The sequence below is a fragment of the Camellia sinensis genome, chromosome 6, assembly GCF_055761805.1.
Source record: "Camellia sinensis isolate YWXY chromosome 6, ASM5576180v1, whole genome shotgun sequence".
Lineage (NCBI taxonomy): Eukaryota > Viridiplantae > Streptophyta > Magnoliopsida > Ericales > Theaceae > Camellia > Camellia sinensis.
This window is the reverse complement of record NC_138966.1, coordinates 186312688-186335486: the sequence shown is the minus strand read 5'-3', so window position 1 is coordinate 186335486 and position 22799 is coordinate 186312688. Positions and strand designations below refer to the sequence as shown.

Sequence of the window (22799 nt, the reverse complement as noted above, 5' to 3'; positions counted from 1 at the left end):
ATAATAACAATAATAATAATGGGTGTGGTAGTAAAATAATTAATTAATTTTCTGTTGGTATACGATAGATTGTAATTTAATTAGGGATTAATTTATTTATATAGTTATATTACAAAACTGGACCAAAGTGTAATTATCTTAAATATTTATTAAAGATAAATATAAATTTATATAATTTATGAATCAAATCTTTTGAAGATTCGCGGGCCACGTATGTTCTTACCTCCTTATAAATAGGGAGGAGGTGATCTGTGTGGAAAGGAAAGAAACAAAGAAAGAAAGGGAAAGAAATAAAGCACTACAAGAATCTGCACTTTTAGCGACCACTTTCCGCGACTAATATAAAAGTTGGTAGCTAAAAGTTACATTTTGGCGACCAAATATTAATTAGTCGCAAATGATCATTATTTTTGGCAACCAAATATGAGTTGGTTGCAAAAGGTCATATTTTGACGACCAAAAAATGAGTTGGCCGCAGAAAGTGGTATGTTTTTGGCGACCAACTACAAATTTGGTCGCAGAAGGTCACATTTTGGCGACCAAAAAATAAGTTGGTCGCGGAAGATCAAAAATAAGTTGGTTGTGGAATTGGCGACCAAAATTTTAGTCGCCAAAAATTTATTTTTCCCGACCAAAAAATATTTTAGTTGCCGTATATTGAGTTTTGGCTACTAAAACAATTTAGTCGCCGAATGGAATATAAATTTTTTTCTTTTCTTTGGCGACCAAAAATTTGGTCGCCAAAAACTTATTTTCAGCAACAAAAAAAAAATTAGTCGCAAAATTAATACTTTTACCGACTAATTTTTAGCTGCCATTGATTGAGATTTGGCGACTAAAAAAGTTTGTCGGCAAAAGTTTGGGAGGGAAATTTGAAACATGGAGATGGGAATTGAAATTTTTTTGCAACAAAAAAATTTCGTAGGAAGGAAATTTTTTTTATCTGTATTGATATTTTTTTATTTTAATTATTTTTTTACTTTTTAAATATACTTAAAAAGTAAAAATATTTTTAAAAATCTAACAAAATTCACTAAATATGAAAAATAAAAAATACTTTCTTTGCAAAAAAAAAAAAATCACTAAATATGAAAAAGAACAAATATATATTTGTATTTAGTTAAAAAAATAGATTTCATCAAAAATATTTTACTTTTTAAATTGATGTATATTAAGTAAATTTAGAAAGTAAAAAATAATTAATTTAAATATGAAAACATTTACTAAAACATAAGAAAAATAAAAAAAATAAAAAACTCAACAGTTTTTGAATTTCAAAACCAAACTGAGTTATAATCCGAAACAATCCCTTGTAGTTTTAACTCATAATTGTTTCTTATTTTTCACACTTCACATTTGCTAGGTATTTATTTATTTTTAAAAGGATGTGAGAGTCCCGATCTTCATTGTCGAAAACAAAAGCCCTAGCTCTCGCTCTCAATCTTTCTCGCCAAGCTCTCTGAAATTCTATGGCTATCCCCGCCTTTCACATTGCGTTGAAGATGGATGATGAAGCTATCGCAGACGACTTCTCTTTTGGGAGCTTTTTCTCTCGAGAGCTATGTCTCAGAAGGTGTGCCATCTCTATCTCTATCGCACAAGCGGTGCCCTCTTAATCTAAGATCCGAATCTGATTTTCATTTTTGATCTGATCTGATTTTGTATTTGATTTTCGTTTTTGGTCTAATTGACATTTGTATTTGATTTTAATTTTTTGTAAATTTTGAATTTGAAGGGTTTATGCCCTAGCTCTGCAGAATTGCCTTTGCATTGATTGAGCTAATGATTGCCTTGTTTTGATTGAGATATTGATTCAATTTCAGGATTGGTATTGATTAGGAAGAAGTCGACGAACAATGACGTGATGATGAACAATTCATCGCCGATCTGCTCTGGTTCTCCCTCAATCTCTCCGTCGTTTTGACTTTATTTTCCTTCACATTGTAAGGTAAGTTTTTCTCTATTGCATATATGTATCCATAGACTCGTGTCTCTGTTTCCTTCTTCTTAATATGAGATGAAAGGCGCAAAATTATTCATATATAGTTAAGAATTTATTGGAAACATGCCCAGGGAGAGGGCTTTAGCAAATCATTTGTCAACCCATGCCTCAGTTGGTAGCATGCCCAGGGAGTATTTTATCATGGTTGTCAGTGGCAGAACATTTGGTCCTGGTCCTTGTTGAACAAGATGACAAGGAGACACTTATTTCCTAATATCATTGAATGGCTTAATAGTATTTGCTCAGAAGATAGGGTGGGTGTGGGAGTGGGTGTGTCCATAAAATTGCCTACGAAACTTTTTTTTTCATTTTTTACAACCTTTGTTGCCAATGAGTTAAAAATTTCATAAGTTGGGTTTTTTTTACTAATAATAGAAGACACATTATAGTGTCTGTAGTCCGAAGGTGACATATTGTGGAAACAATTTGGCTTTCTTAAACTTCTGTTGCTGCTATCTGTGGATTGAATATTTTACATTTCTTAAGCTTCCATGTGCTTGCACTTGCACATAACCTTGATAGCTTTTACACATTACACACTACTACACCATTAGTTGGATGTGTTTGTTTGGGGATTATAATCTCGACTACTGATCAGAAGAGGGTTTTTTTTTCCCCCTTAAATGTATCAGATAAATTGGTTCTTTGGTTGATTAGGTGACATGTCATATTGGTTTCCATCCTCCTGAGCTCTTACTAGAATCAATGTTTGTCACGCAGGCCTCTTTGGAGCCTCATTTTCAATGCCTTATTTTTTATATTTCACTGGAATTTCCTTGCAGAAAAGCAGGGAGAGGAGAATAAATTTCTCTACATGCATCGAAAGTAGATTGCTATTTTAGAGAAAAAGATTTGGTTACTTAGTCCCATATTTAGATGTTAAAGTCATAGTTGACACTTTGGTACCATTTTGAAGCTGTGAAATTACTTGGGGCAGGATAATTATCTGGTAAGTTTGCCTACCACTTGGCCGTATGTTTGCAGATCCTATAGGTCTGACCTATAAGATAATTTCTGCTTAGGGGCAAGTTATGATAGTTGCTGGGGCCAATATCTTTGCTTGGGCTTTTTGGTTGACTGTCAAGTTAATTAATCTTATTTGTGTCTCGGCATCGGTTACAAGGACTTGGGTGTTAATGTATTTCATATAGCATATCAAGCATAACATAGGACTTGGGTGTTAATTTTTTATTTAGAACAAAAAAAGTTCAATGCCATTAAAGCTTCTAGACAAATTTCCCATTTCTTGTCAATTTCAGTGTTGTCATTAAGGTGGGAACTCCATGATAGCTGGGAAAAAATGCAAAACTATCGAGTACAGTGCTATCATTATGGAGAAGTCAAGAAGATCTTGTGGATGCTTGTAGGCATGTGTGATAGATGAATATGGTGAGTGTTGCTATTTTGGGCGTGAAAACAGATTAGAGGTTGATGTCAATTTGTTTGCAGTCTGTTGTAGAAAATTCTCCATGTAATATTTTCCATTTACAAAAACAGGTAATGATAGTACTGGATCTTAAACTGATTTGTTCTTTTTTATTTTATTTTAAATGATCATTTTGATTCATTGATCTTAACTTGTGTTTTTGTTTGTTTTGGTACTAATTGGTTATCGAGCAAGTTGAAGTTGAGTATGTACCAGAAAAGGCGGAATTTGATGGTCATTTGGATGAGGAGTTTAGGAAGGTCTTTGAGAAATTAAATTTTAAGCTCATATGTTAGTTTGGATCAGTTGCCAAGCAAGTTGATATGTTAAATCATTAAAGAAGGTGAAAGGCTTCAAGTTTTGTGTCATGTTGGACTTCAAAGATGATGTAGCTTTTGAGAAGATATGCTTACTAAATTCAATTTGACTTGAATATGTCTTGTGCTGCACTACGATTACATATTTTCATCTTTATTTTAAATGGAATTCAATTATTGTTTGATGATTTAGTAAAGTTACAAGAAAAGAAATTTGTTAATTATTGCTCCTAAGCTTTTCTTTTTTAAATGTTATTGTTCTTTAATTGTTGTTGGGTTGAATGAATTTTGTTCAATATTGGATTGAATGTTTATAAATAAAAATTGATTGTTCTAAAAAAAAAAAGAAAAAAAAAAGAATGAGATTTGGCGACTAAAAAATTGGTTGGCAAATTCTACACTTTTGCGACTAAAATCAATAGTCGACAATTCCTTACCTTTTGGCAACTAAATTGTTAGTCGGTGATTCCTCGACTTTTAGCGACTAATCTGTTTGGTCGTGGAATGTGACAATTGGTGACTAAGATATTTGGTCGGGAAAATATCACTTTTTGCTACCAAAATGTTTTACCTACAAAATGGATTAGTCACAGTAATAATATATTGAGCGACCAAAAATTTAGTCGGCAAATCCAACTTTTCCCGACCAACAAAAATTTTGACCGCGAATTACTTTTGCTGACCCTCAATTGGCGACCAAAGTAGCGACCAAAAAAATTAGTCGCGGATAACTTTTGCTGACTAAAAATAGACTTTTAGCGACCAATTTTTTGGTCGGCAAAGGTGTTATTTCTTGTAGTGAAGAAATGAAGGAAAATGAAAAGAAAAAGAGAGGAAGGAAGAAGGGAAAGAAACGAAGAAAAGGAAGAAAAAATAATGGAAGCCGAGAGGGTCTTTGATAGTGGAAAGAAATAGTGAGGTATTAATTTTAAGGTAAGTTATATTATACATTGCGTTACCATAATGTATTTTACGTATTTTTTGAATTACCATAATTCTATACAAGTTATATTTTATTAGTTATATTAATATAAGTTATGTTTGGAAGTTAAGAAAATCTTTAATAGTAGAAAGAAATAGTGAGGTATTAATTTTAAGGTGAGTTATATTATACCTTGAGTTACCATAATATATTTTACGTATGTTTTGAATTACCATAATTCTATACAAGTTATATTTTATTAGTTATATTAATACAATGTATGTTTGGAAGTTAAGAAGATCTTTACTAATAGAAAAAAATAGTGAGGTATTAATTTTAAGGTGAGTTATATTATACCTTGAGTTACAATAATATATTTTACGTATGTTTTGACTTACCATATTTACTTTATACAAGTTATGTTTTGTAAATTATTATAAATTATATTGATATTTCAATTATGTGGATTATTTTCTGAATCCTATTTGCTTAAAATGAAACTCATGGATATGATTGTTTAACTTTTAAAGAATATTTGACTATAACCTTATAAACAATTCTGTTTTGTAAGTACCACTACGGGAGTCCCACGCGTTGGGGGACTTAAATAACCATTGGCCTCTGTTTGACCACTTTATGGTCATCTGTTTGTCATGGATCCATTGACCTCTATTTTGTACGGAGCAAAGTGTTGTGCGGAGATAAGTGCTACACCATTGTGGGAGCCAACTTTATAATCCGTACGAGTTACCTCTTGAATCTGTACTTCTGTTTTGTTCTGTTTGGTACCGTAATTATGGTTGTTTATTTAAATAATCTCAGTTTTGCTAATTAAATGACTATATGTTCAGACTAAGTTATCTTAAATATTTTAGTTACATAACTATCCATGGTTATTTTGTGTTTCTTATACTCTTGGTATAATATTTATCACTCTGCCATGTGCTTATAGTTGTTTACCAATTTTCAAGAAACAATACACTTCAGAAATAGCTTTTGAAAACTCTTAGACGCGGGGCTGCGGAATAGACACATACAACACTTTTATGGATATGTTTATATGTAAATATCGGCCTTTTGGTCAATAAATTTTGTAAGAAAAATAGAAACTCCGATGATTATCTTGGTACACTCATTTGAATATTATTTCCGCTCGTGTTTATTAATTTGTTTATGAATTGGCCAGAGGTAACCTTAGTTATTAGCCATTACGATACTTAACCATTGGGTACGGGGAGTGGGTCGTGACAAGTGGTATTAGAGCAATGGTTTATAAAAAAAATAAATAAATCATCATTAGAGCATAGGACAAATGCACATTTAAGAAGTAGGATAACGGGTAATTAGTACCTAAATATTATACTTTGTTAGTCGATTTAATTATATTATAATTTTATATGATTATATATATATATATTAAATTTTTTTTTGTGCATAATCGATGAAGGATATTAGATATAATTTATATTGTTATAGTAAAAGAAGGAAAAGAAGGAAAAGGATGTCGGGCTCAAGCACCCACCAAAATTATAATATAATTAAATACATATAATTTCCAATTCAGTATTAAAAAAATAAAATTATTTCGACTTTTTAAAAGTGGGTTCAAATTATAAAGATACTAATTTTGAAACTATTTTCCATCAGTGGAAAGTTTACGGATAAAAGAAATGGAAGTTCATCTCAAATTCTTTCAACTCTTGCATGTGATTTTGTTATTTCATTTCCAGTTGTTTGTTTAATTATATTCTCATTTTATTTTATTTTTATTTTTTTTGAAAACAAAATTAATGAAAAGTTTTTAAAGTAATTGATTGTTTCACATTTTGGCTCAAAACAATTTTTGACAAATGCACAGTGAGTTGTTTTCGGTAAAATTTTTTTTTGAGGTAACATTTTTTTTAATCATCTAATATGTATTTATAAGAGTGCGCAGCGGATAGTTTACACATATGACAAATTTTGAGGATGAAATTCTTAAAAGGAAGGAAGATTGTAACAATCCGAAAATTTAAGTTGTCCCTTAAATTTTATACTAGTATTATGGTTATATGTGATAATATATTATTAAATAAATAATAATAAATACAGAATCTAATTTGACATTGGATTATCAAATATGAGATTAATTAGAGATTATTATTTGGGGTCAAATTAACAGAAATATAAAATTATAATAGTAGTTGGGCCAAATTAAAGTTAAAGATAATAAACAAATAAATAAAAAAGTAAGAGTAAATACATAATAATATTGATAACAACAACAACAACAACAACAACAACAACAATAATAATAATAATAATAATAATAATAATAATAATAATAATAATGGATGTGATAGTAAAATAAATAATTAATTTTCTGTTGGTATACGATAGATTGTAATTTAATTAGGAATTAATTTATTTATATAATTATATTAAAAAAACTAAATTAAAGTGTAATTATCTTAAATATTTGTTAAAAATAAGTATAAATCTATATAATTTATGAATCAAATCTTTTGAAGATACGCGGGCGGTATGCTCTTACCTCTCTATAAATAGGGAGGATGTGTTTTGTGCGGAAAGGAAATACAGAAAAAAAGGGAAAGAAAGAAAGAAAGAAATGAAGGAAAAGGAAAAAAAAGAGAGGAATGAATGAGGGAAAGAAACGAAGAAAAAAAAGAAAAAAATAATGGAAGTCGAGATTGTCTTTGATAGTGAAAAGAAATAGTGAGGTATTAATTTTAAGGTAAGTTATATATCTTGAGTTACTATAATGTATTTTACGTATGTTTTGAATTATCATAATTTTATACAAGTTATATTTTATTAGTTATATTAATATAAGTTATGTTTGGAAGTTCAAAAAATCTTTGATAGTGGAAAGAAATAGTGAGATATTAATTTTAAGGTGAGTTATATTATATCTTAAGTTACCATAATATATTTTACGTATGGTTTGACTTACCATATTTACTTTATACAAGTTATGTTTTATAAATTATTATAAATTATATTGATATTTCAATTACGTGGATTATTTTCTGAACCCTATTTGCTTAAAATGAAATCCATAAATATGTTTGTTTAACTTTTAAAGAATATTTGACTATAACCTTATAAACAATTATGTTTTGTAAGTATCACCACGGGAATCCCACGTCTTGGGGGACTTAAATAACCATTGGCCTCTGTTTGACCATTTTGTAGTCTTCTGTTTGTCATTGATCCATTGACCTCTGTTTTGTACGGAGATAAGTGTTACACCATTGTGGGAGCCACCTTTATAATCTGTACGAACCGCCTCTTGAATCTGTACCTTTGTTATGACTGTCACTCCTGTGACCTTTGTTCTGTTATGTTCTGTTCGGTCCCGTGGTTATGGTTATTTATTTAAATAATCTCAATTTTGCTACTTAAATGACTATTTGTTCAGATTGAATCATCTTAAATATTTTAGTTACATAACTATCAATGGTTATTTTGTGCCCCTTATACTCTTGGTATAATATTTCTCACTCTGCCATGTGCTTATAGCTGTTTACCAATTTTTAGGAAACAATGCACTTCAGAAATAGCTTTGGAAAACTCTTAGACGCGGGACTGCGGAATAGACACATACAACACTTTTATGGATATGTTTATATGTAAATATCGGCCTTTCGGTCAATAAATTTTGTAATAAAAATAGAAGGTTCGATGATTATTTTGGTACCCTCACTTAAATATTATTTCCGCTCGTGTTTATTAATTTGTTTATGAATTGGCCGGAGGTAACCTCAGTTACTGGTCATTACGATATTTAACCCTTGGGTACGAGGAGCAAGCCGTGACAAATTTACCAACTCTAGAGACTGAGCAAAATCATCTTAGCTAAAAGTTTTGAGTTGAACGAGTCATCAACTCTCTGAGCCAGGCAAAATCACCTAGGATTAAAGCCTAGAGTTGAACAATTCATCAGCTCTAATGGCTGAGCAAAATCATCTTGGCTAAAAGCTTAAAGTTGAACAATTCATCAACTCTAATGGCCAAGCAAAATCATCTCGACTAAAAGCTTTGAGTTGAACAAGTCATCAATTTTCTGAGCCAGGCAAAATCACCTCGGCTTAAAGGCTAGAGTTGAACAATTCATCAACTCTAATAGCCGAGCAAAATCATCTCGGCTAAAAGTTCAGAGTTGAACAATTCATCAACTCTAATGGCCGAGCAAAATCATATCGGCTAAAAGCTTTGAGTTGAATAATTTATCAACTCTTTCGACCGGGTAAAATCACCTTGGCTGGGAGACAATTGCCCTTTGTTCATTGCAATCCAATAACCACGACAAATTTTCTATGTATAGTAATTCATTTCCATTACGTACAGCTTTCATGAATTCACATGGTGGCTGAAAGAATTACATTGGTAAATGGAGGGGAATGCTTGTCCCTTACAAAAAATTACATAAAAGATTGAAATTAAAAATTGGCTGCGTTCTATGGCTGGGGTATAGCTTTGTTGTCCAAGTCTTCTAGATGGTATGCTCCTTTACCCGCCAGACCGGTTATCTTGTAAGGCCCTTCCCAGTTTGCCCTTAGCTTCCCCTCGCTCGGCACAAGAGTGTTCCCCATCACCTTCCTTAAGACCCAATCCCCGACCCTAAATGGTTTGGGGTGAACTGTTTTGTTATACTTTTTGGATAATTCTTGTTGATATGCTATGACATGGATCAGCGCTTTTTCTCGACTTTTTTCTACAAGGTCTAATTCTAGAGTAATGGCTTCAGTGTTTTAGTCGGGCTCAAAATTGTCGATGCGGATAGTGGGCATATCGATCTCCAATGGGATGACTGCCTCCATGCCATATGCCAAGGTGAAAGGCATCTTCCCGGTTGAGCCTCTTGGTGTTGTTCGGTACGCCCAGAGGACATTTGGAAGTTCCTCAGCCCACTTTTCTTTGGCTTTCTCTAACATTTTCTTCAATCCATATAGAATGGTCACGTTTGATGCTTTAGATTGGCCGTTGGACTGAGGGTAGGCCGGTATGGAATTATAAAATTCTATCTTTAGTTCCTTATAAAATCCTCTGAACGACCGTTTATTAAATTGGGTGCCATTGTCGGAGATCAAAGCTTTGGGGACTTTAAACCACGTTATCACGTTCTGCCAGACGAACTTCTTCACATTCTTTTCTTTAATTTTTGCCAAGGGCTCGGCTTCGACCCACTTGGTGAAGCAGTCTGTCGCCGCTATGAAGAACTTGCGGTTGCCCGGCGCGGTTGGGAGTGGTCCCACTATGTCAAGCCCCCACATTGCGAAAAGCCAGGGACTTGTGAAAGAGAGGAGCTCTCTGGCCAGCTGATGAATTTGGTGGGCGAACTTCTGGCACTTCTTGTATTTTCTCACATATTTCTATGCATTTGTCTGCATGCACGACCACCAGTATCTTTGTGAAATAGCGCGGTAGGCTAAAGATCTCCTGCCGATGTGGTTTCCACACATTATTTCGTGGATCTCGTAAAGAAAATCATCGACCGTGTTTGGGTGAACGCACTTGAGATATGGACCAGTGAATGATTTCTTATACAAAGCATCAGATGGAGAGTGTCAAAACCGCTCAGACTTCATCCGGACTTTGTGTGCCTCTTTTTTGTCGGTCGGCAGGATCCTTTCTTTAAGGAAAAGGATGATAGGGTCCATCCAAGAAGGACCTAGCTCAGTACAAAGAACTTTCGTCTGCTCTGAGTCTTCAATGCTGGGTCTTTGGAGGAATTCAATTAGAAGAGGACTAGGGGGTTGATTTGTCGGCCATAGAAGCTAAACCGGCCAACTCATCTGCCCGACCGTTATCTTCTCGGCTAATTTGTTGACTCTTATGGCTTGGAATTTCTTGATTTGCTCTCTTACCAACGTTTGGTACTTGGCCATTCTGTCATCTTTGGCTTCGTATTTCCCAGATACTTGGTTTACAACGAGTTGGGAGTCACTGTAGACCACCAACTCGGATGCTTGTATTTGGAATGTGCTTTTCAGTCCGGCTAGCAGTGCTTCATATTCACCCTCGTTGTTTGACACTGGAAATCCTAGCGTGATGGAATGTTCAATGGTAAGTTCGTCTGGGGAGATCAAGACTACTCCCAGCCCGGCTCCATGCCTGTTTGAGGTGCCATCGACAAAAAGTTTCCATATTTCACCGATGAAAAGCTTCCAATATTTTGCGGGGTCTTGGGGCATTTGAAGGTTTAGGTGATCAGAGTCGTTTGGCGGCTCAGCTACTTCTGCGGCAAGCGCGCTGTTGACGATTGCAACAAACATGCCTTCATCCTCCCTTGGCGATGTGACGTTGGATCCAACAAGTTGTCTTGTTATTCCCAAATTCGACGGCGCATTGCCAGGCTGAACTGGGCTTTCAGGTGATGGATCTGTAGACGGTCGTGTAACTTCCACGTTGCCTTTAACATTCGGTTAAATGAGAGGCTGTGCAATTGCTGTCGTGACTTCCCCCTATAGCCTGGTTGCGTCGATAAGGTCCACCGGGCAAACTGGATGTAACAACCTGTAGCGCGCCCGTGGGCCTCACTGCTGCAGTTCAGACTCGATTTGTGTCACGGTTCTTAATCTGAACCAAAAAGTCCAAATCTGGCAAATCGTTTTGAGAAAATAGATTTTTAGAAAAAGAAGTGCCAAACGTGGACTGCTTTGCCAGATACAGAGTCGCCACCTAAATATTTTATTTTGGGGGAATTTAGGAAACCCTGACTCGGTGCCAAAGGCCACGTGTTCGTCATCACCAAAGTTGCCTCGGCTCGGAAACTTGGGTACGATTGGGGAAGGTCAGCTATGAGCACCCCCTCTCGCCCGATCCGAAGATCAGCCTCTGCTAACCGTGATATCCATTTTTGAAAACGTTATGTGTTCTTGTTCCGGTTATTAGCCTAGAATTACTATGTTATGCGCACAGCAAACAAGTATAGACTAGATTGCCTAATTTGGAAATAAGCATTGCATATCCGTTTGTTTTGGAAAAATGTTTTGGAATTTGCTACTCGCAAGTAGGCTAAGACACGGATTTCAATGAGCCATTCCAACTCAGACAATCCAACCTTCACCCACAGGCATTTAAGCAGTCATATCACATAAGCAGCTAGCCTCATGGTAATCATGTTATCATGGCAACACTCACACGCATGCGGTATGCTAAAGCATAAATGCTTACCGAGTACTCCGAGCCAAAACAAAAAAACTAATTAGTAATCATATGCATGATCCTAGTTCATGTTAAGATGACTAATGCAACACATGCAAGATGCGACTAAGATAGGCTCGGCTAATACACAATGACATGCGAAATGCTACAACTATCACGTATTCAATTTGGAATTGAAATACAAATACAGTTTAGAATGATGCGCCGAGCCTGGTGCATGCGAGACAAATGTATGAATGCACGCATGCATAACATAAGGTATGCTAATTTAAATATGCCCTAATCTACCATCATAAGCGGGTAAATAAAAGGAAAGAAAGACGTGGGGTTGGAAGACATACACACACCCACGCACACTTATTACATAATTGCCCTCACTCGGAGGGTCCGAAAGAATAATACAGTCCGAATAATGAATCAACTATCCTAGCTAATTAATTATTACAAAACTCTTAATTAATTAAACAAATTAACTAAGCTACTAAAGCAGTAAAACAGCATTGGGAAGAGGGATGAATGCAATGCATTCTCGGCTCTGCTCGGAAGTCCACTGCCATGCACAAGTTGCCTCTGTTTTCACTGCTCTGCTCCTCTGAAGATGGCATAATCCCCAAGGAACACTCTCTGGACATTTTGGAACACCACCGGCTGAGGGGAATTGTCACTGGCCATGGGGAATTCTCATCGGCTACTGGTTAAGCCATCGGCCACTGATGGATGGCCGTCGGCACTGGAGATGGCCGGCCGGCCAAATCTTCCTGCAGAAACCTGTTTTGGCAGCAGCAGAGGGCGAAACATGGCATGGCAATGCATTTCAAGCAAATGTGTGCACCGACGCATCCCTTATCATGTTGGTGACTCAAAGGGACATGGTTCTCGATTCTCGGACCACCAATCGCGCATTTCAATGCGTGATGGCCCAAGAAACCAAGTATGCACTTTGATTTCAAATGAGATGCACATCAAACAAACAAGTGAAACCCAACCTCTATCATACTCAATTCAAGAGGCAAGGCATGTATGCTCATGCAATGCGACCTAGGCATGTTAACTAAGTATGCAACATGGGCATGCAAGCAAGTAATGCACAATGCATGTTAGGCGCACAACCTAAATGAGCAAGCATGCAAGATATGGAATAATAATGGGAGTGACAAGCATACAAGATGTGATCTAAGCATGCAAGTGTGCAAGGCATGCATCATATTAAGCAACCTAAACATGCAACAACACACAAGTATGCCATAACACACAAGGTGAGCATGCATCAACATGCAAAGGATGGTCTTACACTAACTTGGAAAGCTCTCTACTAGGTCCCAAACAGTGGCCAAAATGATGCAACAAAGGCATGAAAACACACACAAGCATGCATGCACAAGGCCTTAAACATAGAGCATAAGCCATCAACTCTTCAAAGCATGAAAGGGATGGAAAATTCAAGTATGCAAGCATGGAACATGGACTGAAATGTGGTCTCCAATGATGCCAAATCATGAGAACAAGCCAAGTAAAGCATACTAGTGACCTACACACCTAAGGCAAGTAAGCTAGAATGCAAAGAAGCTATACAAAGCATGGAAAACATGAATCCAAAGACCCAAGACAGACTTTAAGCATGTTAAAACATGACCAAAAACTTCACAAAGCTAAGCCAAAATATGCAAGCATGGTGGTCCAAAGGCAAGATGCATTTCTAGGCAAAATAGAGGAATACAAAGCAAGTGTATGATGCATGCCAAGGGTCAACAAACCAACCTGGGACAGAGGTAAAACATGCTAAATAAACACCAAATACCTACTGAAATAGAGCCAACACATGTTAGAATGAGGTGCTCCTTTGGAAGGCCATGCAAGGGGTTGTTATACACATGCAAGAGGGACACTCAATATGACCAAAACAACTCTGGAAATGGCTTATGGGGGTCCTAAAACCCACTGAAAAATGCCTGAACCGAGCTCAAGAAGTGTGCAAATATAGGCCCCTTTGTAAGGCCAAAAAGGGCATCAAACAAGACAACAAGGAGAGGGGATGGCCCTCTCTTTCTTAGGACCTTAAACCACCATCCTCACCACTGAAATCCCTCAAGATTTCAGTGGTGAGGAGGCCCAAACAAGGTGGTCCCGGAGCTCACTAAAAATGCACAAAAATGAGGCCAAACAAGGCCTAAGAGGGGTCAAACAACCCCAAACACCAAAGTGGTCTTAATGAAGTATCTTAAACGTAAAAAAAAAAAACTTTTTTATGTTATACACCAAACTCAAATCAGCAAGCAAGACAGGCTAAAATGAGGTACAAGAAAGTGCTAAAAAGGGGAAGAAACTTACCCTTGAAGACCAAATTCGAGACCAGCAGCTTCAGGGGCCAAAAACCAGCTTTTGGAGCTTAATAAACCCTCCCAAGAACCTTAGTCCAATGGTAGTGGTGTATGGCTATGAGGTGTGGTGCAATAGGCCAAGAACAAGGGTCTTTGAACACTCTAACACACCCAAATGTAGAGAGAGAGGGTGATATATATGTTGTATGTATGTATTAGGTCTGATTTTGCTGACCCAAAACAATGGAGGATGATGGGTTTCTTTTATAGAGCAAGGAAATGGCATAAAGCTTCTCAAAGAAGCTATACAAAAGGGTCAAAGGGACCAAGTTTCTAAGAGAAGCTAATGCAAAGGTGCAAGCTTCTTGAGGAAGCCAAGACAAGGGGTCAAAGCTTCCTCAAGAAGCTTTGAGCAAAGGGTGCAAAAAAGAGGGTCAAAAGGGGTGCAAAGGGTGCAAAACAGCCACACACGTGCATGGGGAGCAGAGTCTGTGCATTCCAGCTGGCACAGCTGGCATCCATTCAATCTGTAGAATAATCCGGAAGGTCGTCGGCTAGCAAACTTGGTCGGTCAGCCATCTTTTCTGGCCGGTCGGCCATCTATTTGGTCGGTTGGCCATTTGTTTTGGCCGGTCGGCAGGAAAAATCTACTATGCAGGTCCAACTTCAAACAGGCATAACGTCTTTATATGAACTCCTTTTCAGGTCATTCTTGTGTCAAAATTGAAGCCCCAGAAGTAAGCTTTCCAATGGCACTAGCCTTGCATCAAAATTCCAACTGTGAAAAAAGTTATTCTTGTTTTAGTGAAGGCTGCTCAGTTTCGGTCTAACCGGGATGATGCCCAACTTCAACCAATCATATCTCCGCCCTCCGGTCTCGGATTTAAGAGATTCTTGAATGAAAAATGAAGCCCCGGGAGTCTTCTTTCCAACGGTGGTGGCCTCATAGCTTAACTCAAAGTGTATAGACAAATAAGCTTGATTTAGCGAGGACTGCTCGTCCATCCCTTAGCAATTCTTGCCTATCTTCTTCTCCAACTTGGTTTCTTCCCTCTTCTCCTCTTTTCTTCAACTTCAAACCCCTAAGCAAGGTATTTTGAAATATTTTTTAAAGATTTCGTCTCTCTTTCATTCATTTCCACTTTGTCCTTGCTCGGTTTATCGAAAAGCGCATTTTTTGACAAAATGTGAGCCTCGGAACATTGTAGAAACTTTATTTCAAAAATGTTTTGAAAGAGAGGGTTTTAAGGTTTAAAAACCATTCAAAATAGCTTTGGTCTAAAATGGGGTGTGAAGTTGGGATTTGACCCTCTCATTGCTGACAAATTTGAACCTTTGCCCTGCACACCTTTCTCCACCAATTAAACCATCAGTAACGCCCAAGTCTTAAGGGCAGTTAAAAATGGGATGTCTACAGTTGCCCCTCTTTGACAGAACTCGGAAGTCAAGAAGCGATGTGAGTGAATGTCAAAGCCTAGAGACGACCCATTTTTGACAAGGCCGAAGACTTGGACAAACAAACAAAATACCGAAAAATGAATGGTTGTACTCGCAGGCTGCCTACGTATCCCTTTGCAAGGAATCAAACCAGCGTAGTTCAGGGGCAGGATACAAATGATATGAAAGAAGACTTTGATAATTGGACTTATACGTTACGCGAAGCCGGTTTGTATTCAAAACAATGCAATGTACTAACAAGTACAGGTGAGGTGCGCAAGATAGCGCGATAGAATGCATGTAAAATGTAAGTAAGGTGCACAAAATAGTGCGACGCAATGAACTGACAAATGCTACAACCATTTTCTTTGCAAGATGAGAGAGAGCATGTAATGAAATGCACAAGATAGTGTGATGCGTAAGAGAGCGCGAGTGTAAACTGCACAAAATAGTGTGATGCGCAAGAAAGCGCGAGTGATTTGAAATGCACAAGACTGTGCGATACGCTAAATAGCACGAGTGATTAAACTGCACAAAATAGTGCGATGCGCAAGAAAGCGCGAGTGATTTGAAATGCACAAGACAGTGCGATACGCTAAACAGCACGAGTGATTAAACTGCACAAAATAGTGCGATGCGCAAGAAAACGCGAGTGATTTGAAATGCACAAGACAGTGCGATACGCTAAACAACGCGATTGATATGCAATGCACAAAATAGTGCGATACGCTAAACAGCGCGATTGATTTTGAAATGCACAAGACAGTGTGATACGCTAAACAGCGCGAGTGATTAAACTGCACAAAATAGTGCGATGCGCAAGAAAGCGCGAGTGATTTGAAATGCACAAGATAGTGCGATACGCTAAACAGCGCGATTGATACGCAATGCACAAAATAGTGCGATACGCTAAACAGCGCGATTGATTTTGAAATGCACAAGACAGTGCGATACGCTAAACAGCGCGAGTGATTAAACTGCACAAAATAGTGCGATGCGCAAGAAAGCGCGAGTGATTTGAAATGCACAAGACAGTGCAATACGCTAAACAGCGCGATTGATATGCAATGCACAAAATAGTGCAATACGCTAAACAGCGCGATTGATTTTGAAATGCACAAGACAGTGCGATACGCTAAACAGCGCGATTGGTATGCAATGCACAAAATAGTGCGAGTGAGATACAACCACGAGATGCACAAGACACTGCTAGTGAGATACAAAGTGTAAGTGCACAAGACAGTGCGAGTGAATGCATGTTCTACGCATATGAGGTGCATTTTCTATGCAAGTATGGAAGAGTGCATTTTCTATGCAAAAGATACAAGCATTTTCTATGCAAAAGATACGAGCACTTTTTATGCAAGAAACAGGAGCATATTCTATGCAATATTGAAAGCATATTCTATGTAGAATCGAAAGCAAGCATATTCTATGCATGAATCATAACGATGCGCGGCACACCTCTGTTACATGTACTCTGGTGCCTCCGATTTATCTCTCGGAGGGCTTTGCAACATATTCAGCTCAAAAGGGGACACCCTATCTATATTGGCGAGAGGTAACATCTGCATGTGAAACCCTCAGGTGCTGCTTGGACTGCCATTTTGACTTGAAGCAGGCTTACACTTGAAGTAGAGGCACGCTCATTCTTCAGAACACTGACAAGGTCTGAAGAGGTACATCCGGAATACAATCTCAGAATTTGCCGAAGTTAAAACACACTAAGATGCTCCAAATTTTGCTATTTTCTTTTACTTTGCAGTCTGGAACCAATATAGCTTCAGATAGGTCCTGGTTTTACTGTTCACACTTATCGGGGAGGGGACCCTGCAGTTTATGAAAGAAGGAATCTTGTTTTGTACAAATGTGGAGAATGGCACAGCACTCTGAGCACAAAAAGATTTATTTTTGAAATTGAGAAAGGAGTTCTTAACCGGGTATTGAGCCTACGACTGAACACAGTGAAAAAGACTCAGCAACGGAAAACAAAAGGTAAACAACCTAAACACATCGAATAACACTCGAAACGACCTAAAACAAGAATCGAGATAAAACAAAAAGACACGACACTCAGGCATGCATAGGGAGCCTATTTCACCGGGTATTGTTTCCCACCATTTCTCACTTGTGATTCTCACATCACTTGGCACTCAATCTCTAGTTTTCTGAAAAAGCCCTTTTCTTACTTTTCCTCTCAACGCACATCTCTCTATTCTTTAATCTCTCATTTTTTATCCCTCCCCTGGGTGGTTGATGAATAAACAGGAAGTTGCAGGTTCTTGCCCCAAGCATTCTGCTAGATTCTCTTCTTCTGCTCACAACAGTGAACTTCCTCCTACAGAGGGGTTGCGGTGCGGCTGGATGTGCAGCAGATCTGCAATCGACATTGGTTGACGATGCTCTTACTAGGGAGTTTGGACGTGATTAGATCTGTCCAAACAAAGGAGTGGAATATCTTGATCCGTTCCTGTTCGTGCTTCGCACTTGGCTTGATACCTCATTGCGTGGAGGATGTGAGAGCCTTCCGCCCTTTTGTGGTCAGCTTCAGTGGTGCCCTTTTCTGGCAGGTAGAGTGCCCTTTCTGGCAGATGCATTGACAACGGGAGAAAGACAGGAAGCCTGACTCAACTGTGCCCCTAGTTCATTATTTTGACCATTTTTTGTTTTTGCTTTCTACTGAAACAATTTTGACCAATATGAGAGTCAGATTAACATACTTGTTCAATTTTTGATTTGAAAATCATGCAAGTTAGGTTATGAGCACTGAAAATTTTCCCTTTTTGGGTCCAAGAAATGGTCCAGTTTTGGAAAAGATGGAATAATTTTTGAGAGATCAGTCAACCTCAATAAAAATTCTCAAAAATTATTTTTGCAAACGGCCAATGCTCAACAAGCACGGAACCTACTCTTGAGATGCGCGACTTCAGATCCGAAGGAAAATTGCCCCTTGTTTGAATGGTACCGCGGCACACTGTATGGCAACAGAAAGTTGCCCCTTGTTTGGATAGCATCGCAGCGCATTGCAATCAGTCCTCAGAGTGACGAACACAACCGAACTCTCGGATACAGTGAAGGCAAAGATGATCAAAACCATTACATGGACACAGTTGATTTTGAAGTGTTTTACGGCTGGACTTCGGAATGAAGTTGCCTATGTATCCCAAAGATGAGAATCAAGCCTTATGTAGTTCGGGGGTTAAGGTACACTCGGGTATTAACCTCTCCTTTTGCGCTCTAACTTTTGCCAAGGCCGCCCTTCCGGGTTTTCAACCTTGCGAGCTCTGTTTTTCTTTTCTTTTCAATTCTTTTCATTTTTTTTTTCATTTTTTTTTTCTTTTTTTCTTTTTTTTTTTCATCTTTTCTTCATTTCTTTTTTGTTCTTTGCATTTTTCTTCTTCTTCTTTTTTTGTTCTTTTCCTTTTTTCTTTGCTCTAACTTTTGCCTGGGTCGCCCTTCCGGGTTTTTGACCCAGTGAGCCTCTCAAGGGTAAAGTTTAGCTTTGTCCATGTCAAATAGTTCTGAGATCTCGAATCCGTCTGAATCCAGGAGAGTGACTGTTGTTCGCTGACAATGCAGGAGTCCATCCCATGGGGGCTGGATTTGCCCCTAGTGTTGTTGATAGGAACTCAGTAGTTCTTCAGCAATACTTTCTTCTTTCTTCTCTTCTGGGGTTTGGCATTCTTGTCAGTCTTCATTGATTTGCAGGACGACCAATCTTCGGCTCTTCAAGCACATCTGGCATTTTTGCCCCTAGTTCCAGGGATACTTCTGATCTAGCTTTGCAAGCTTCTTTTGGCAACATCTGATCCCCTTGATCTGACTTTTCTTGCCTCTAGTTTGAGGGCTGCTTTAAATATGGCCACACAGGCCTCCTTTAATGGTTGACCATTGACCATTCTGAATTTAAGTCCAAGGTTTGAAAATGAGGGGTCAAGTCTCGAGGCTGAGAGCGATCCTAGGCTGCACAATCTCAAGAGCGATTCCACACAGGTCTTCGCAGGATCGCGCAAAACATTTTTTTTTGAAATCTTTTAAGAAAGCGACTAGTCGCTCGTGCTGAAGACAGTGTGAGACCAATCTGGATCAAGCCAAGATCCTTTTCAGTACTCACATTAACAAGCATGATCTCAATCATTAAAGGCTTAGCATGCCTCTCTTTCTCTCAAATGATCAAATTTTGCAAAACCCAAGGAATTCCTTCCTCTTCGTTTTCACCGCAGTGTTCAAAAAGTTTTGAAAAACTTAGGTCAATGCAATGATTTTGGGGTGCAGAAGAGTAGGCAAAAAGTACTACCGTTTCATTCAAACTTTCTAGCACAAGGCAGAAGCAAGCACAAAAGCATGAAAAACCACTGCTGTTTCATTCATAACTGTTGGTGTAACTGGCTCCATGGCAGAAACAGACTCAAAAGAAAGCGAAAAGACAGACACAAAACAAAATAGTGACGCCCGAGGTAACACCCTCGGAATCACCTGACTCTAACAAAACAGGACTGACTCGATACAACAAGACAGACCCGAAACAAAAAGATTGACTCAAAACAAAGAGACAGACTCAAAACAACACAACAAAAACTGACCTAAGTACCCAAGTTAGAAACTAGCATTTGCAAATGCTCAAAACAGTGTGTGCCATACGCCATATCTGGAGTAAATCGAGCGCCATCCGCAGGTGGTTCATCCCCCGATCACATCACATTATCCCCCACAAGTTCACTGATCAAGTGCCGATAGACTTTGCTGAGTTGGTGTGACGATGACCTTATTGTCAATCAGATCTTGTATTTCGTGGTGAAGACGGAGACAACCATCAGTGACATGGCTGACTTGCTGATGAAAGGCACAGTACTTGGTCGGATCATGGGAGTGATGAAGTCTATCTGGCAGTGGTCGCGGCTCCAAGGGTTTCAAATCCCCCTCTCTAATCAGGATCCTAAAGGCCGCTGATAGAGACATGTATAGTGGTGCGAACACCCTCTGACCTCGAGGTGGGTGTTTTGAGGTTTGTGGAGTTTTGCTGGATGCACCAGCAAAGGGATTGGCAGGCTGGGTTTGCTGATCGTTTCCGAGCATGGGATTAGGGCTGAAAGGAACATTCCTCGTACAAAGGCCCTTCTCCTGGCTTGCCCCTTGATTCAGACTGCTCTCATTCTGAGTGGCGAAAGTGTCATCTACAGTTTTTGTAACAACTGCGAGGACTTGCTCTTTGTTCAGTCCCTCAGCTTTCAAAGCCTCAATATCCCACCGAAGGTGTTCATGGGGACCATTGCCTGCCCCTACCTTCTTCTTACCAGTCGCTTCCACTTTGTCAAGAGATTGGCCTTCTTCTAATGCAACTCGTTCCGAAGTTGGGGAGCCTTTAGATATGAACTCCCTAGTACGTGATGTGGTTGATGATGGGGCCAAAACCCCAAAGGCCAGATCTGCCACAGTTCTCTGAAGATCTTCGATCATCCTCATCAGCTCAGAAGTAGTGGGTTCATGGGTTTGGGATGATTGGGGTTCAGATGCACCCATCATGCATAAGTTCAGGCTCTCTGGGATAAACACATTAGGCTTGGGTAGATGGACTGGGGTGATGTATACGCTGGGGTTGTAAGGGACGGCTAGTGTGTGGATTAGGTTAAGATGTGGATGAGGTACTTGGTCATTGGGGTCTGAAGGTGGAGCTATCGTCTAGTTGTCGATGAGATTTTGGACCTCATGATGAAGGCGGTAGCAACGGTCGGTGCCATGACCGCGCTGCTGATGGTACATACAGTACTTGGAGGGGTTATGTCTGGCTGGAAGTGGGTTAGGAAGAGGTTGAGGATCGAGGGGTTTGAGATGCCCTCTTTCCATCAAGACTTTTAGTGCACTAGTCAGGCTCATATAGAAGGGGGTGAAAGTTCTTCCCTGAGCTCGGGCTGGGCCGGCTGTTTGTAGGCTTGGATTGGCAAAAGGGTTGGCTGTGGCTATTGTATTGATTTCGGTGGGTTTGGGAATAGCGTTACTACCAGCATTGGTACTCCCGGAAATCACCCTTCTTGTCGGTTCACTTGTTCTGGGAATAATTCCTGTGTTGAACGCATTCTCGACCTGAAACCCCAGTTCATGCAAACTCTTGAAAGTGAATAGCGGAGCGACTATCAACTTTTGCAACATATCATGCTCAAGGTTTCGTACCATCATCTGCACTTGATCCCTCTTGGAAGGCCGATCTGTCATTTGTGCTGCCTTTGCTCTCCACCTCACAACAAATTCCACAAAAGGCTCTGTTGGGTTCTGGCGGGTTGCTTCAAGTTCTTGGATGGTCATTTCAACTTGGGTATGGTAGGAATACTGATAGACAAAGGCCTCAGCCAATTCTTCCCAGTTTTGCTTCACTGTATCCTCCAACTTGGCATACCAAGTGGCTGCTACACCCGACAGGGTTCTTCCATACAGAGAGAGTTTCTGTGGCTTAGTCAGACACATCGGCTTCAGAACATCCAAGAAAAGTCGGATATGTGCCATTGGATCTCCCGACCCGTCGAAACGGTCAATAAATGGCATTTTAAATCTGTCTGGGAGCCGTACGGCAGACTCAGTGTGCCCATCCTCAATGTTGGGAATGGAATTAAGGCCCTGTGCCTTCTTGAATTGCTTCTCAAGGTTCGCAATTTTCATTGCAGTCGGATTGAGCTCATTAACATCAAGGGAATAAAGCCTCTCATTAGGCTGTACCAGGGGTCTGAGCACCTGAGCTTGAGTTAACCTTTCTCGAGGATTCGGACACTGCAAATCTTCAACTGGCGGAAGTGGGTCAAAGTTTGGCTGGGGTCCCAAAGCTGGATGTGAGGCAGATGCCCCAGATGGACGCTGCGTTTCAATACTGGTCTCAGCTTGCATGGCAGTTCCCTGATTTAACGCTGCTATCACGGCCACAAATTCTTCCGAACCCTGGGCCATCATGGTCTGCTGAGTCTGAACAAAGGTGATGTGACTGGCGATTGACGGATCAGATGAACCGGTGAGCCCTGACTGGACTTTATTTGCCTTGCCTCGGCGAAAGAACACTAGTTGCCCTTGAATTGAATTTTTGACCTAACAAAGTCTATCAACACTAGTCTAATGTACCCCGGGGATATCGGAGCCTTCTGAAGCTATGCTTCCAGGACTACCCTAGCAAAAGAGAAAACAAACAGCATCTCAGCTCAATTTTACTGGGACGGATATGAGCATA

At 38.9% G+C, this 22799-nt stretch overlaps 1 long non-coding RNA gene across 1 annotated transcript; it reads left to right on the top strand.

Annotated features, from left to right (window-relative positions):
• The first annotated feature begins 1839 nt into the window (after positions 1-1839).
• LOC145792487 (uncharacterized) lies at positions 1840-3966 on the top strand. The gene is made up of 2 exons (XR_014331886.1): positions 1840-1948; positions 3262-3966. It is a non-coding gene; the product is annotated as an uncharacterized LOC145792487 (long non-coding RNA).
• The last annotated feature ends 18833 nt before the right edge of the window (positions 3967-22799 follow it).